Here is a 15,486-nt window from a genome sequence, read left to right as displayed (position 1 = left end):
GGGTGGCAAAAGCGGCAGAGGATAAAAAGATCGCACTATATAATTCTTTAATTGGCCAATATCTCTTTGTTCCATTAGGTTTTGAAATGCTAGGTCCATGGGGTCCTCATGCAAAGCAATTTGTTTCCGAATCAGGCAAGAGAATCTCGAATATCACTAACAAGAAGAGAGCTACGCTTTTTCTTCGGCAGAGGCTGTACATAGACATTCAACGTGAAAATTCAGCTTCTATGCTCGGCACATTGCCGTCAACCCAATCATTGGACGAGGTTTATTATCTTCTTTCGAATGAGAATAAAAAGCGATAGTTAATGTTTTCCCCTGATTCTCCTGAATCAGGCCAGTTTCCATGGTTCTGGATAAATAGAGTAGGGTAATTTTTGTAAAGAATAGTAGCTACTCCATGGGTGGAATTTGTGTTTAGGATTAATTTTAACATGTGTTGAATAATAAAAAACCAGATTTTGTAACAAAAAAAAAGAGAAGAGAGAACAGTGGCGCTGAGCTGACTGCACAGGAAGAATGAAAATGTTGAATGCCGTTTAACAGCCATGCATGCAATACTTCAAAATGCAATGTAAAATCAGATAGCATTTGACGTATTGGCTGTTAAATGACATTCGACTGTCGCGTCGGTTCTACCTGTAAGGAAACACCACATGTTATCATTTCTCAGAAAAAGAATTGGATTGTAATTGAGCAACTTCTTATTTTTCTATGTCTGTGAGTGTTAAAGTGTAAACATAAAAACGTACCCTGGCAGCGAAAAGTGTAAAAAAACCACGTTGGTGAAACGAACAAAACCCAAGCTCTCATTGGAAACAATTTTAAAATGGTTTTCCACTTGGAGTTAAAGAGGAAAAAAAAACTTATCTGTTATAACTTTGAACGTGATTATGGTTGTTGCATGTGTAAAACAGTAGAATATATTGTGCATAAATCAATAAATATTTACGACTTGTTGGTTCCTTCAACCGTTCAACGTGACACGTAATACTAACAATTTGAACCGAATTACGATTATACACTGTGTATTTACAGTTTTCGTATGTTCGGTTTGTAGCTACATTGAAATTGTTGTCCTAAGCTACTTTCATACACACATACACACACACACGCAGAGGGAGAAAGAGAGAGATGTATAATATGTATATGTACGAGATGTACTAGTTCGAATAAAGTTGTTTTGTTGAATGAAACTTATAAACTTATAAAGTTTGTCGAAATTTGAATAATAACAGTTATATGTGTCACACAGTTACTGAATATGAGTGTTGTTGTTTTGATGTCATCAATATTCGGAAGTTTTGTTGGTTTGTTTAACTCCAATTTGAATAGGACGAAAGGAAAAAAGAACTTTTGGGTTATAGTTCAAAACTTATGACCATTTTACTGAAAACGTGCTGTATATACACACACGTCTATTAGCTATGTCGATGTTATAGGTAGAGAAACTGGGTTGGGAAAATTCAAAGGTAGAAAGTCAAGTGGAAAATTATTAGTTTTCATCTCGTATCAAATTAATTTATCATGTATATAAAGTTAAATTTGACTTTCCTTATTTCCATATTAAATAGCAGTTGGAGAAGTGTATTAAAGATGAGTAATATTCCAGCTACGAAGGAAGATGAAAGTCATTAATATTTTGTTAGTATATTAGATACATGATGTATGATTATGCATATCTTTCCGGTAATCATATTATGGAATTACAAAACAAAATTATTCTGCATAAATTACCCTGTGCCGGTGCCGCTAACAGCTAATAGTCAATCTTGTTATAACATTTTAATCGAAATATTATCGTTAATTCAATGCGGCTCAGGAAAATCTATTTCGAAATTAAATGAGGTATCATATTGCATATTAGCGTGTGGATGAACGAGTTGACGAGCTATTTTGGACATATATGACGGAAATAAACTGTTTGGAGGTGTTTGTTTAACGGATTAAGGATAATGTCAACATAAACATAAGAAAGGAACCGTACGAGTACGCAATAGCTAGTTGGACACAACAGTTATGTAACTTGAAATTACACGGCAACAGTATACACATCTCCATTTAAACTTCTCTTTATATTATCACTAATTAAAATTCCTTCAAATTGCGAATGTTGAAAGCCTCGTTTGAAGTTAAATTTAATAAATGACTGTGACCGTATACAGCTATGTAAAGGTACAGTTATATATACAGTTTTATGTGGGAATTTTACAGTTATGTAAAACAACCTCAAGCACACCAAACACATAACCAATCACTTCCCTCTTGACAACAGCCATGGGTGTAAAGTGGTGATTTCCTCCCTAGGAAAAAATCTTTACATCGCTCGTAAAGTAATAGTATTTTACATGATTAGGGATAAAAAGATGAATAGAGTTTTCGTGTGAATTTTTTTGATCCGAGGCGTAGCCGAGGTCAATAAACACACGAAAACGAGACTTTTCATTTTTATCCCGAGTTATGCAATGGATTTTACATGCTGAGGGCGTCGAAAGAAGTGCTTAAAACATGAAAAGTACAGTTTTCGACGCATGTAGCATGTAAAGTGTTATACTATACTCGGGAAATAATTTGATATTTCGTATCACAATAAGCAAACGTACCTCGGGCTGAAGCGCTCGGACTCCTATACTCATCTGGATACGAAATATCACATTACTTACCTGGTATCGTAATGTAAATTTTACCAAAACCTTGTATTAAATCCTGAACGACTATTTTTACACGACAAAGAATGTTGAATCAAAGTGTCCTATTAAAATTAAAATTATAGGTATGCGCCGGTGCATGGGATTTGAATAACTTAAACCGATCTGTAGGCTTTGGAATAATGCAATGTTCCACAATAAAAGACAAGATTTTATTTGACTAATCAACATTCGACGAACTTTTCTTTGACAACGTCAGAACTCCTTGAGAGAAAACTCAGTTTAAATTCAACTGGCACAAGCCTCTAATTGAAACTGATTGAATGAGGGTATATAATAGTTATAATGTAACAAAGATCGGCTTCGCCTCGAATTGGCAATCTGACATCTAGTGCGACAATATACCAGAATACGATTCGTGTTACATACGTTTTATGCAAAGAAGAAAATCAAATATAAATCGAAGATATTCGTAGAGTGACGACAGCAACACGTGACCTTTATTGCACAAGTGCGATAAAATACGTACATATAACATTGCACACAGGCTGCGTAAGTTACAAATATCATCACTGAATTGCATAAATACACTAAACGGGCAACAAACCCAAATAGACGTGTTAGAGTAAATTTATGCTTTTCGACAAGTAGGGTGCTCAAAACACACGAGTGAGTTAATCACAAAGTTGTTTCCGAAGTAATGAACGTAGCAGCGTCCGATGTATTCTGGTTTAGACATAGGAAAATGAAAAAAAAAATGAACCGAACATACTCCACATGTGAAGGATAATTTGCGCACGGGGTAAATGCTAAGTAATATTTAATCTTTGCGTGGGGCAGGTGGTAAAATCTTCGGCAACTATTTTTCGATAAGGGTGGTTGGGTTGTGGAAAATGAAGTTACCAAAGCTTGTAGCTACTAATATTAATCATTTGAGTTAAGTTTAATTCATCCCCTCGCATTTTATTTGCAAACAGTTGGTTAAAAGAAGAAATTAAGAAAAAGGTTCGGCGAGAAGCTAGTTTAAGACCTCCCTTATAAAAGTAGTGCACTCTAACCGATCTGGACACTGAGACTCCGAACAAAGTAGAACTGTTTTCGCGTAAAATCGCGATCTCGAATCAGTTCTCCCAATAGACTCGTCTCATACGCAAATTAACGTTTTTAATTCATCAACCAAATGAACATTGGTTGGATCAAGCAATAAAAATGTATTTTATTGTTCACTTTGTTATGGACTATATACACCCCATGAAGACATATTCAATTTAATTAAAATTTAATAATATTGGCGAACTTTTAATTAATGGCAAATTGATTGCACCTGAAGCCATGTTACATTTTATGGAAAATAGCTGGTATACACGTTTTTTTTAGTTATGCGCGATGCTATGTTTAATATATGATTCATGTCAAACCATACCCGAATAAAATGATATAACTGAAGTTTGACTTTTCGATGTAATTAATTTTAAGAATGGTTTGCCGTTCCGAAATCATTGAATCAAAACAGTAATTTTTGATTACATCAATTTTATATTATTTATTTTAAGTTTTATTTTATAATTGATAATCTTTTTGCATGCTTGAGGCTACCAGATCCGTTGTTACTGTTTTGTTCAGGGACGTTATTATTTGCAATAAAACGACTACCTACTCAATTTTGGTCAAGGAAGATATTTTAATTAATTATTTAATTAATTATTGACGCTGATCAGAAACATATTGGTCACTTTTTTAAATCTTCATGAAGAAATGAAGTACTGGGGTCCCATAGGTCTATGTTTCTAACAATTCCAATTCGGATCTGTGGAACGATTGATTTGAGGAAATTTCGCGAGTTTTAGCCAGAACGAAGCTAAATTGGCTCAAACTAATCGCCCCAAAGAGGTACGAATAAGTAAAATCTAAGTTATATTGAAAAATGCCCTCATTTTCGACCCCGTCGAATGAAATAGTCCATTAAGTCCTTGTTTGGAGATTTCTTTTAATTTTGCTGATAGGGAAGTGTATGGCCAGAGCTGAAGCTAGGCAAAATAACAATTTCTAAACAATTGCGTAAGGTATTAAAGGTTCACAGACTGTGTGTGGGTCAGCCTACTGTGTCATACAATGCAGGCAATGTTTTTCGGCTATATCTCGAGTAAATGTTATCAAATTTTCATATATTTATTTAATGAAGACGGTAAAGCTTGAAAATGAAAGGTGTTGCGTTCAGGGACTATTGTAACCTTACAATAGTGTGAGTGTCTTTCTTGGTCTTCCAGGTCAAACAAACCTCAAATAACTGTACCTTTTAAGGTCGACACAAACTTCAAAAATATTTTCTAATATCTGGTGGGATGCTTTCCCCAGCTCTAAAGCGACAAATGTTTCCTTGAGGAAAACACGGTGTGTGTCTGTGTGTGTGTGTGTGTGAGTATTGACCGTATTGACATACGATAATGTATATTTTGCTAAAGGTGGACATGGAAATAACTCGGTATCCTAGTAGCCTATTTACCGGGAAATCAAGCCTTCGCTGAAAGGTTGCTAGGAATCTCGCGCCGCGTCATTCACAATAATTCACATTTTGACACATTTTGTATAAGGAATATGTCACTTTGTGAGTTATTGTGAATGACGCGGCGCGAGATTCCCTAACACCCGCTGAAACCGGGAAATGGATGGACCGGGAAAACAATTTAAAATTTTCGGCTACCGGAATAAGGAAAAAGGTTCCCTGAAGTTCTCCACTTATTTAATTTTTTTTCGCTAAAATTGAGAAAACGGCAAAAAATAGTTCAAATTTCGTATATTTTGACCCACTATTAACATTTTTGACCATTTCTGACACGACTGTCCCATATAGAAAAATTTTTATGCATTGTTTCGGATGTATTAACGTTGGTACTACAATTTTCTGTCATTTTCCGGCTCATTTCAAATTTAAATGTCTCGAAAATCGAAAGGAAACAGTGTAATTTGGTGCAAGAAAAATATCCGATTGTGTATTAACCTTGGGCAAATTTTTTTTTTCACTTTCGGAACTTTTTTGGCTGTAGTTGAGACCTGTACCTGTAGATTGAGCCTACTTACACGAAATCCGGTCGTAAGACACAGGCCAAAAATGGCTTCAAAGTTAGCAGTTTTTTTGTGTAGTGTCTACGGAAAATGACCATCTTTCCGCCATTATGTTTTTCCAAAAAAAATTTCTTCCATAAAACTCAAGTTCCATAAATCTCGAGTTATAGCGATTCTTAGTTTTACCAATAATACCGGTTCATCGACATCAAGAAAAAAATTTAGTTCTACAACTTTTGATACTCTATCAGAATCCATTCACAAAAAATCTTAAAACCTCGAATCCCACAGAGCCACTTTTCGGGACACAAGCGTCTGGACTACAGACGATATACATTCGAAAAGTACAAGTTTTCCGTTATTTTTTGACGTTTCAGTCCAGTTAATTGCCAGCTGTGCGTTGTTTTTACCGTTCAAAGTGGCGCTGTATACGAAATCTATCTACTAAATATCTTGGTCGAGAACGTGATCTACAAAATAATAATGTCAATAAATTATCTCGTACGTGCCGGCTGGATCCGCGTTCGTGTCCATATTGATATCTAACCAAACTGTTCCTCCCAGTCGAATTTACTGGAGGTACGTACCAGTCAAAAAACAAATATCTAGTCGAATGGAAAACTGTCAAATTACTATGAAAAATAAATGAAACGAAACAAAAGAAGAAGAGAAAAAGTATATATCATTAGGTAACATTAAATGTATTGGTTTCGCTATTGGAAGAACGAAAAAAAAGTGATACTTTTCGCTTTCTCCATAATATCTTTTTGTTTGATTTATTACTAATAAAAATGGCATTGTGAAAGGTCTGGCCTATGTAACTTTCGTCTATTTTCCTTTCGCATCCAATCGAATATTATTTGTGTGGATATTCTTAGGACGGTTCGGTATAATGGTAATCGTTATTTCATTGCCAAATAAATAATTTAAAATGGCATTGCCGTAGACGGGATTCCGGTTATTATTATATTGTATAACTATTTTTGACTGGTGCCCCGAAATAAAACTGTGTAGATGATGTCCCTTTTTCCGTCCTCGTTTACCATTTCATTCGATCAATCAAGCGCTAAAAAAATGTTTTATTATAAGAATTTTTTTCCTTCGGATGGAAGTTTCGTCTATCTCTAAATCTTACACCATCACATCATATAATAGAAAAGATTGAATAATGTATACAGACAGTCATGAAATTTACTATATTGCCGAAGGATAAAATGGGTATATTGTGTATGTTTGCTAGTAAATGAACCAATTCGTATAGAAGTCACGTTTAGATCAGCTGATTATAGCCGTACACAATGGTACCGTGTATAAACCAATATATACATGAATTTGATTATTATTTCCCATTTTCTTCGGATGTTATTGAGTTTAGTTTTGATGAGAAATTGATTTGTCATTTTTGTTTCTTTTAATGCATTTTGAATTATTGTCCTTTGAGTTTCGAAACGGAAATGGAACACACTCAAAAAACATTGGCTCCTCGAGCAAAATGGATTCGAAGTGAAATGTTTTGAAATACACCGGAAAAAAAGGCACTCACAACACAACCCCATTTTATACACCACTTCACCGTAAATTCATACCGTCAATGTTCCTCGAATCGGTAAATTTTTAAATTTGAATGTATTAACCAAAATAGCATGCATGAGACATAATGTGGCGTATAAACTTTAAATATATCCTCAGCCACTATTCGCTCTGTGTGTTTGCTTGTTCTTTTAATGATGGCATGTGTTCAGGTGGAAAATCAAGACGGATTCTTTCAACACCGAAATCAGTATTCATATTTTCATCATTGAAATAGTCATTTGTTTACCGAGGGTAGAAAATAGGAAATTTCAGCAAGAGCGACGTTTGCGGCCAGAGGGAAGCGAGGGCAGTAATTTCGCTCGAGTTAGAATTTCCTATTTGTCTCAGAGGTTTACACAACGTTTTTCATGAGTGCATGTTGCGGTTGGCCGTTTTTCTCCACGAAACAAAATCATCAATCCGCGACACACAATTTTCGAAAACACAAACAAAGTGACAGTTCGAATAAAAAAAAATATTTTTTCTTCCCACAATTGCTGCATTTTTCTCACTAGAAATGTCATTCGACCAGTCGTCAAGAAAACACAATTTTCTCATGGTCTTTTGGTGAGAGAAAATAAGGCAAAGCACAACGCACGCATAAAATATTTTTTTAAAGAAATAATTGAACAAATACTCAAGCGCGAACGAGAGGATAAAAATAAATTGATGCGACAATACATCATGTATACGAATAACTGTACCTTTATACGTAATCTCACATAATTTTTCGTTAAGTTGTGTCTAACCTCAATCTTTTGACGTAATTGCAAGTTAATTCATTCGTTCGAATTCGACATGGCGGACAACTTTTGTGATGTCGGACGTTTCAAACAGCATTGAACATGATGTATAGATTTATCGAGTGATAGTAAAAAGATATGATTGCTCTTCAAGGAAATGGGTGGGGGGGATATTCCTTTAAAAACTGAGATATGATGTCGTTCAATTCATTAAATTTGAATGCACTTCGAATACCACATGAAAAACTCGGTTAGGCATTTACACGAAATTGACGTTACCGTCCGCGTTACGTCCTCGCAAAAACAAATTATTCCCTTGGCTGAACTTCATTCCATTGACTGAAAGTAAGACCCTGTACAGATGAAAATCACTCGAAAATATTTGTCACAAAATATGTATTATGATTGAAAATGCATGAATGTATGATCGAAAACCCTAAATGTATGAAAATGCTTGTCACACTTTATCAATTCTTTGATAGCAAGACTCTAAAGTTGAATAAATCTGCTGAGAAATTCAACCAGTCAATGGAACCACCCAAACGGTGGGATCTAGTTTAATAGAATATTTATTTAGAATTTAGTATAGAAATCTAGTAAAACTAATTTATCCAAATTATTAAATCTGTTCAACTTAGAACATTGCATTGCATTTTTCATATAAACTTTGCAGCCGTTGACGCAATTTTTGTGTCACCGCCTTCGTGATCAACTCAGGGTTGTCTGAACCTGTTCTTTCAGAACCTTGGAAACCGTCACAAAAGACATGTGAATTTTGGTAACCTTTCTTTCTAAAATAGAGAAAGAAAAGAGTAACCATAAAATAAAAACCATGACGGATCTTTCCAGTTGTTTAAAAACAAAAACATTTTGTACCCCCTCATCAGGCTGAATTAATAATCCTACACCCTATTAAGAAACGACAATTTTTTTTTATCCTCACATTAAAATATAATTCAAGTAAGAGTACAATATCAAAAATTATTAATGAACAGTTTGCATGCAATCAGTGTATTACGAAGATTTATAAACTCCCTCGTATCAAACTCTTTTTTTTAATACATAATTATTGTTCATATATAGGCATCACCACTTGGGTGGGTCAGGTCCATTGACTAAAAGTTTTGTCAAGAGATTTTTTATTTTTTTTTAATTTTTAGTTGATCGGGAAGGGATGGCAAATCGTGAGTTTCGTTAGCTTCATTCGCTCTATTCGTTCCACATACATAATGCTCAAAACAAACGAGGCATTGAAAACGTGTTTTGGTCCTAGTTTTCATTGACAGATGCAGCAATCGCGATTTTGAATAGAAAAAGTTCTAACTTCATTTGACAGTTTCGAAAATTTCGTCATGAAAAATAGGACCAAAACACGTTTTCAATGACTCGTTTGTTTTGAGCATAAGAGTTACGACTCTATTTACATTTATTAAAACACATTTTCTGAATAAGGTCCGCGAACGATTCTAAGGTTTGTTTTTCGGTAAAAAGGTTAAAAAAAAACTCATGTGAAATATGGTCAGAGCGAAGCGAGCAAACGTCCATCTCGTAAATGCTTACTGAAGTTATCGTGTTATCGAGAAAAAGAAAAGATTTCTTTCGGGAAATACTTTCAGATTGTTCGAATTGATCGATTTTCTTTAAGTCGGCTGACAAATAAATGAACTTTGTTAGATACACACGATAGACAAAATTTTGTTTATAACTTATGTTGAGTGTTACGGACATTTCGAGTGATTTTATGTCATAAGGCCCTGATTTTAGTCAGGGGAATAGAGAAATCTGACAAATACCCAGATACCATTTTTTTTAAAATGTCAATGAATTTCTAGGAAATAATCGATATTTTATCAATTAAAAGAATTATCGAACATGTCTAATTTTCGCGTTCTTTTTCTAAAACCATTTTGGCGTTATTTATATAAACATCGACATGAGTATATTCGCCGAAACACACAATTGCCGTTAACACATATCGTGTATATCAATGGGTTTTTCATTAGTACAATAAAAATGTTGATAAATCGACTCTTGGTGGTACAAATTTTGGAAACAAAATTTAATAAAGTGAAATGTGTACTTTTGCCGGATGTGAAATATTTTTGGGCGAAACTGTTGTATATTAGACTTTTTGTGTGGCTCAGACATTTTCAGTTTTTTTTTATTAATTCAGCTATAATTAAATCTATAAAGAAGAAAGTGGATTTTTTTAGCATCAAGATAACAGAAACACGCAGTCTCCCTTCTTTTGTTCCACTTATTGAACAAATGCGGTAGATTCTTGGAAACTATAATGAATTGAAAGTTGCTAACGTTCACATTTTCTTCACAATATCACACAATAATGACGCAATGTTTGTGGTGTCGGGTTGACTATGGAAAGCTTCGTAAAATTTGACAACAAAAAACACTAATGGAAGGCGCTTTGTTTTGTTGTCACATTATGCCACACGATCGGCAAAACATTAAGTCATCGTGAAGTATAATTTTCTGGTGAAAGTTAAAATGGGTGAAATTTAAACTATCGTCATTCCGAAATTACCCACAAAAAACAGTTATCTGTAGCTCTTTGATGATACACACGCTAACTTACAGTAGATCGTTTTATTTGGTAATGTCATGGAATTCGTGAAATGTTTCTTTGGGTTTGATATTATTGTTATCATGTGTGCCTGAATAATCTCACGCCTCCAATTGTCTTTTGAGGAATGACGATTATAATTTCGACAAATTAAGGATTTCATTCGGGTTTGTGTTCATAATATAGGAGTAGAATGCACGCACGCACATGCACAGAATGTACTTAAATTGGCTTCCAATTGTATCTTTCCAAAGGTTCGCTCGTCTACTTTAAGAGTTATAACAATACTCTCTCTAGCAAACAAACTAAACAAACTGGAATTTACATGTAAATTACAGCGTAGTCCGTAGTCAGTCAAAATGTAGAATAGTGTTTGTAGAATACAAAGAAATAATGTGTGAATTTGACACATAGAGCCGAGAGTTTGTTTGCTAGAGAGAGTATCGGTTATAAATAACGAGAACTATATCAACATCGAAAGAAAAATTATATTCACATCACACTATAACAGAGATTGTCTCAAATATTTACTATCATAAACCCTAATTCAACCATGTGGAATGAGACAATTGCGTTTAGTTTTAGAAATACATATTTAGAATTGAAAACAGTATGGTTTGTGATTCCAGTCGACTATGGCAAGATAGCTGTCCACAACTTATCCATAATATAGTAATATTCATATACTCTTCAGTCTGCATACTCACTGATGTCACTGGAGGTAGAATGTTTGCGTAAAATTTTGACGTATTGGTTGAATTCGAATCAATTAGTGACATTCGTTAGACATCTTCCACCTAAGCAATATAGAGGGAGCCAGCAGTAATGTAATTCTGTATTCTGGTTATACACTTATTGTTTTAAAAGAATGAGTAGGTCTGGTATAATAGTTATTTGTTTACCAAGGGAGACGATAGGAATTTCCTATTTCTTTTCGAGTTGAATTCATAATCACCAGAGCGTGGTATTATGCCCGAAACAACCACATCAATTTGTTAGACCATCTTTCAAAACCAGAACAAAGTGACACTCGAAAAGAGAAAAAACGCTTTTTCACCACACGAGATAAACAAGAGTTGAAAAAAAAACTTTCATCTTTCACAGTTCAACCAAACGTCATCTTCTTACAGTATTTGATTAAGAAAATGAGGTTTTTCACACCTGATGAAATAGTTGTTTGTTCACTGAGGGAGAAAGAAAAGCTGGACATTACATTTCGATGATGTTGATTGTAGCCAGAGCGTAGCGAGTGCAACAACATATCAGAGAAAATTAAATATCATACTTTTTTCCGATGTTGACAAGACATTTTTCACAACAAAGACTGTTGAAGTTTCAGCCGAGGTGAGAAAATGACTATTTTTTATATCACTAGGTATATACAAATTGAAGAAGTAAATCGTCCTCGGTCCGAGTTTGACAGTACACATCGTACATCTAAAAAATCATTTATCACCAAGATAAAACCGAAATTTAATGATACTAAATAGTTTCCAATGAAATTACTTCAACATTTTCTCCCTACACTGATTTTGAAAGGAAAAACTCATTATCGTACAGTACATTCCAATTTTTATCTTCAAACCGAGGACAAACTTTACACACGATCGAGTGACACGTTTGAACCAAACCGAATCGATTCGAAAATGTAATTACTTTCACAAATCAATTGACAATCAAGCACCAAGACTTCTGTCGACGAATCTTATAGATGAAAAAAGAAGGATAAACGACATATAACTGGAAAATCTGTCCGTACGACATCACATGTATGAAGTAGACAATAACGACTATTTTACACGTTACATTGCTGAAGCACATATTCGTTGATTCCTTTTATAACTTAATCGCGTGAATTAGGGTGTGCTTTTTAGGTTCCTTATTGCCAGTAAACATGTGTGAAAATGATAAATATTTTGAAGGTACGTTAAATTATCAGTCATCATAATATTAGCTAACCAACTGTATAGCATTTAGCGTTTAAATATATGTACAAATATATCATACTGCTTACATACATATATATATAAAGGTTGGATTGGTTTGTTATGTCTGTGAGGCTGAAAGCTAAGTTAAATATTTGACATTGAAAATAATTTCAGACATTTCACAAGAGAATAAAGAAATTATGCGGGTAATGAATTTCGGTTGTATTTACAGTTGTAAATATAATTTACAACGTATTAGGTGCTCATGAATAATGAGTGTTATCAGAAGTTATTTTCACAAACTGAGATTCTTGAAAAATCGCGAAACAACTTCTCTGGTTTCCTTTTGTCTGTAGAAAAAAAAGAAGCTAATTAGTCCGACCATGCAAAAATTAAGAGCGCTTTTACATATTATAAGAACTTTCATTTACTTCCGTACAGTCGACGACTTTGAAATAAGTGAAGCATTTCATTTCTTTACACGCGTGGTTGTGGTAAAACCAGTTCCGTAGCTAGATCATATTTTCAGGGTAAGTTTTTATCCTATGAATTTCTTTGAATTAGTATTGGCATTTTTTTAGTTTATCGATCCTCGAAGGATTTGACTCTTCCAGAATATATCTAGAGTTGTGAGAGCTCTATTAACACCCAAGAGATTTCAATCATTATTCATCAAGAGATAGAAATCCTGAAGTCTTACGAATGCTCTGGAGGTATGAATACTCGACGTTCTCTAATGTTTTTACTGTCCACTTTTAGTACTTTATTTAGAGTACCACTCATGCTTGAAGTGCGTTGCTTATAGTAAAATTTTGCCGATATAAGAGTTAGCTTCGCATGCTTCGTTGTCGAATTAAGTGGCTTAGTGTTTCACAAGTTCTAGCTACAGTTATATTAGCGTCGTTTAAGTCTGAAAACGAAGAGTTTTACACACGTAATAAATCCCATGTTCGGGTCTAAGCAGTTCTTATCGGTTTCTCCGAGGGTTTTCTTCCTGATTTCTAACACTTGCCATTTGAAATAGCATATGAAATGAGAGAAATCTGAGGAACAGAGAAGAGCAGCAGTGGCAACAAGATGTGAAAGTGTGATTTTTTTACAGTAGTGTAAGAAATCTTTTTTGTTAAGAAACCTTCACGGGATGACATCCAAATATATATCCATAGAGGTAGACTCAGTGCAAACTATCCTACAGTTGTTCATGGAAAGTTTTACTGCTGTCTTGTGTAATAGGCTAGCGGAAGCAACTGAAGATGGTCAGTCCACTCTGACCTGTGACCGCCGCTAGTTCTCGAGGTCGAAACAGCTTTTCTTTTTTGTTTTTCATCACTTTACGTGATGTGCGGGAAAGGGAAGAGCTATAGCTCTGTTTAGCTCTGTTTAAATGTGAAAAGGAGTCTTGTTTTCGTTTTACTGTGTGCGGAAATTCGGTTCTTGCAATTTGCGCCCCTGAGATTTTCGTCTCAGACTCAGGTTAAGCAAAATTGGTATGTATGAAGAAGTATATATCTGACTTGTGCTAGAAATATTAGTGCGAAGCTTCGTAAAATATAAAAACAGACTGAGACTGACAATCTGAACATTGTTTACTAAAACGTTTATACTGTTAAGATCTCTCTTGGTTCCTGAGTAGTAAATAAGCTGTTCAATACTTGGTGATTTAACGAATTTTAATAAGGAGTAAGTTTCGAAAAAGGTGTTTTTTTAAGCAGAAACATTAGTCTGAATAAGATCTAGTAGTGGTTATTCTGACTAAAAATAAATTTTCTCTAGAGTTTTCAGGGTGAGCTCTGATCACCGTCACTCTCATATAGCTACAGCCCTGGCGATCAAACCGTTTAATGACGTAAAAAGATTTTTTTGAGTGGATCAGCTGAAAAACAAGTGAAACGAAATGAGTCACTTATTTCAAAGTCGTCGACTGTAATGATTATTTGATAATTTTCCAAAGTGTGTATCTTCAAATTAATGTAATTTAATTTCTTAATAAATTAGAAAGTGTTGTGAAAGAATATAACGGGGAAAAAAACCATACATTTAATGCATGATAAAGCAAAAAGGATATGAATAAAATGAATATATATTGAGCTAACTTTACCTCAATAGAACGCAAACACATAAAAAATTGAATAAAACAAAAGTAATAGGTTAAAAACCAACAATAAATCAAAAATGTAAATTCGGTAAAACAGTAGTAACCCAAAAAAAAGGATAAAAAATAACGAAAAACCTTTGATCATTTGTATATTATACACATTCACAATAACATTCAGCAATTTTTTTTTGGTATAAAAAAAATTAACTATAAATTTCCTAGCACTGGTGGAAAAGAATTTAAAAACTGTATAGGGATTTATTTCTAGATATATATTATGTAAATATAGTACCCTGACCGCATATCATAGACATATTATTACAACATTCACTAATAGGGCAAATCATTATTGTTTATGGAAATGAATACGGGAAGTTACAAGTCCTCTAGAGTTGGGGGCTAGATTTGTTTATATAAAATGGAGTTATTTTCTGATTGTACACAAAAGAAATAAATTTGGGTTTATTTTTTGTTTTTTGTATTTTTTTGCTTTTTCTTTTTGATTTCATCGTCCGTATTATGAATGCTCTTCATGCTTGTTTTGAATGTTTGAATCCGAAAAATTTGAATAAATGATACAATGTCGGATTACAAGGTAAATTTATTTTATGCCACAAGACTAGTTAGGATGTCTTAATGATGTTTCTTTATGGTAAATAGTGAAAAAGAAATTATTGAATTTTTATGTTGACGAATATACATTTTAGACTTCCTTGACCTTCTCTGTCGGATTCCGTTCCGCTACATCCTCGGAAGCAGTGAAAAAAAGAAGGATTTTTCGCCGGGGGAACACTTCTGGTGGTTCATTGTTCTGTGAGATTGACCTGGTCTCATTCAGGGCCTTTTTTAGCCT

At 34.1% G+C, this 15,486-nt stretch overlaps 1 protein-coding gene across 2 annotated transcripts in view; it reads right to left on the bottom strand.

Moving 5' to 3' along the window:
* The window catches only part of LOC119067582, a 134,242-nt gene that overhangs the window by 115,207 nt on the left and 3,549 nt on the right, over nucleotides 1-15,486 (bottom strand). The gene's annotated exons all lie outside the window — the stretch shown is intronic.

Source organism: Bradysia coprophila (assembly GCF_014529535.1).
Source record: "Bradysia coprophila strain Holo2 chromosome X unlocalized genomic scaffold, BU_Bcop_v1 contig_12, whole genome shotgun sequence".
Classification (NCBI taxonomy): domain Eukaryota; kingdom Metazoa; phylum Arthropoda; class Insecta; order Diptera; family Sciaridae; genus Bradysia; species Bradysia coprophila.
Note: the sequence above shows the minus strand (reverse complement) of the source record. Positions and strands in the feature narration are given on the sequence as shown.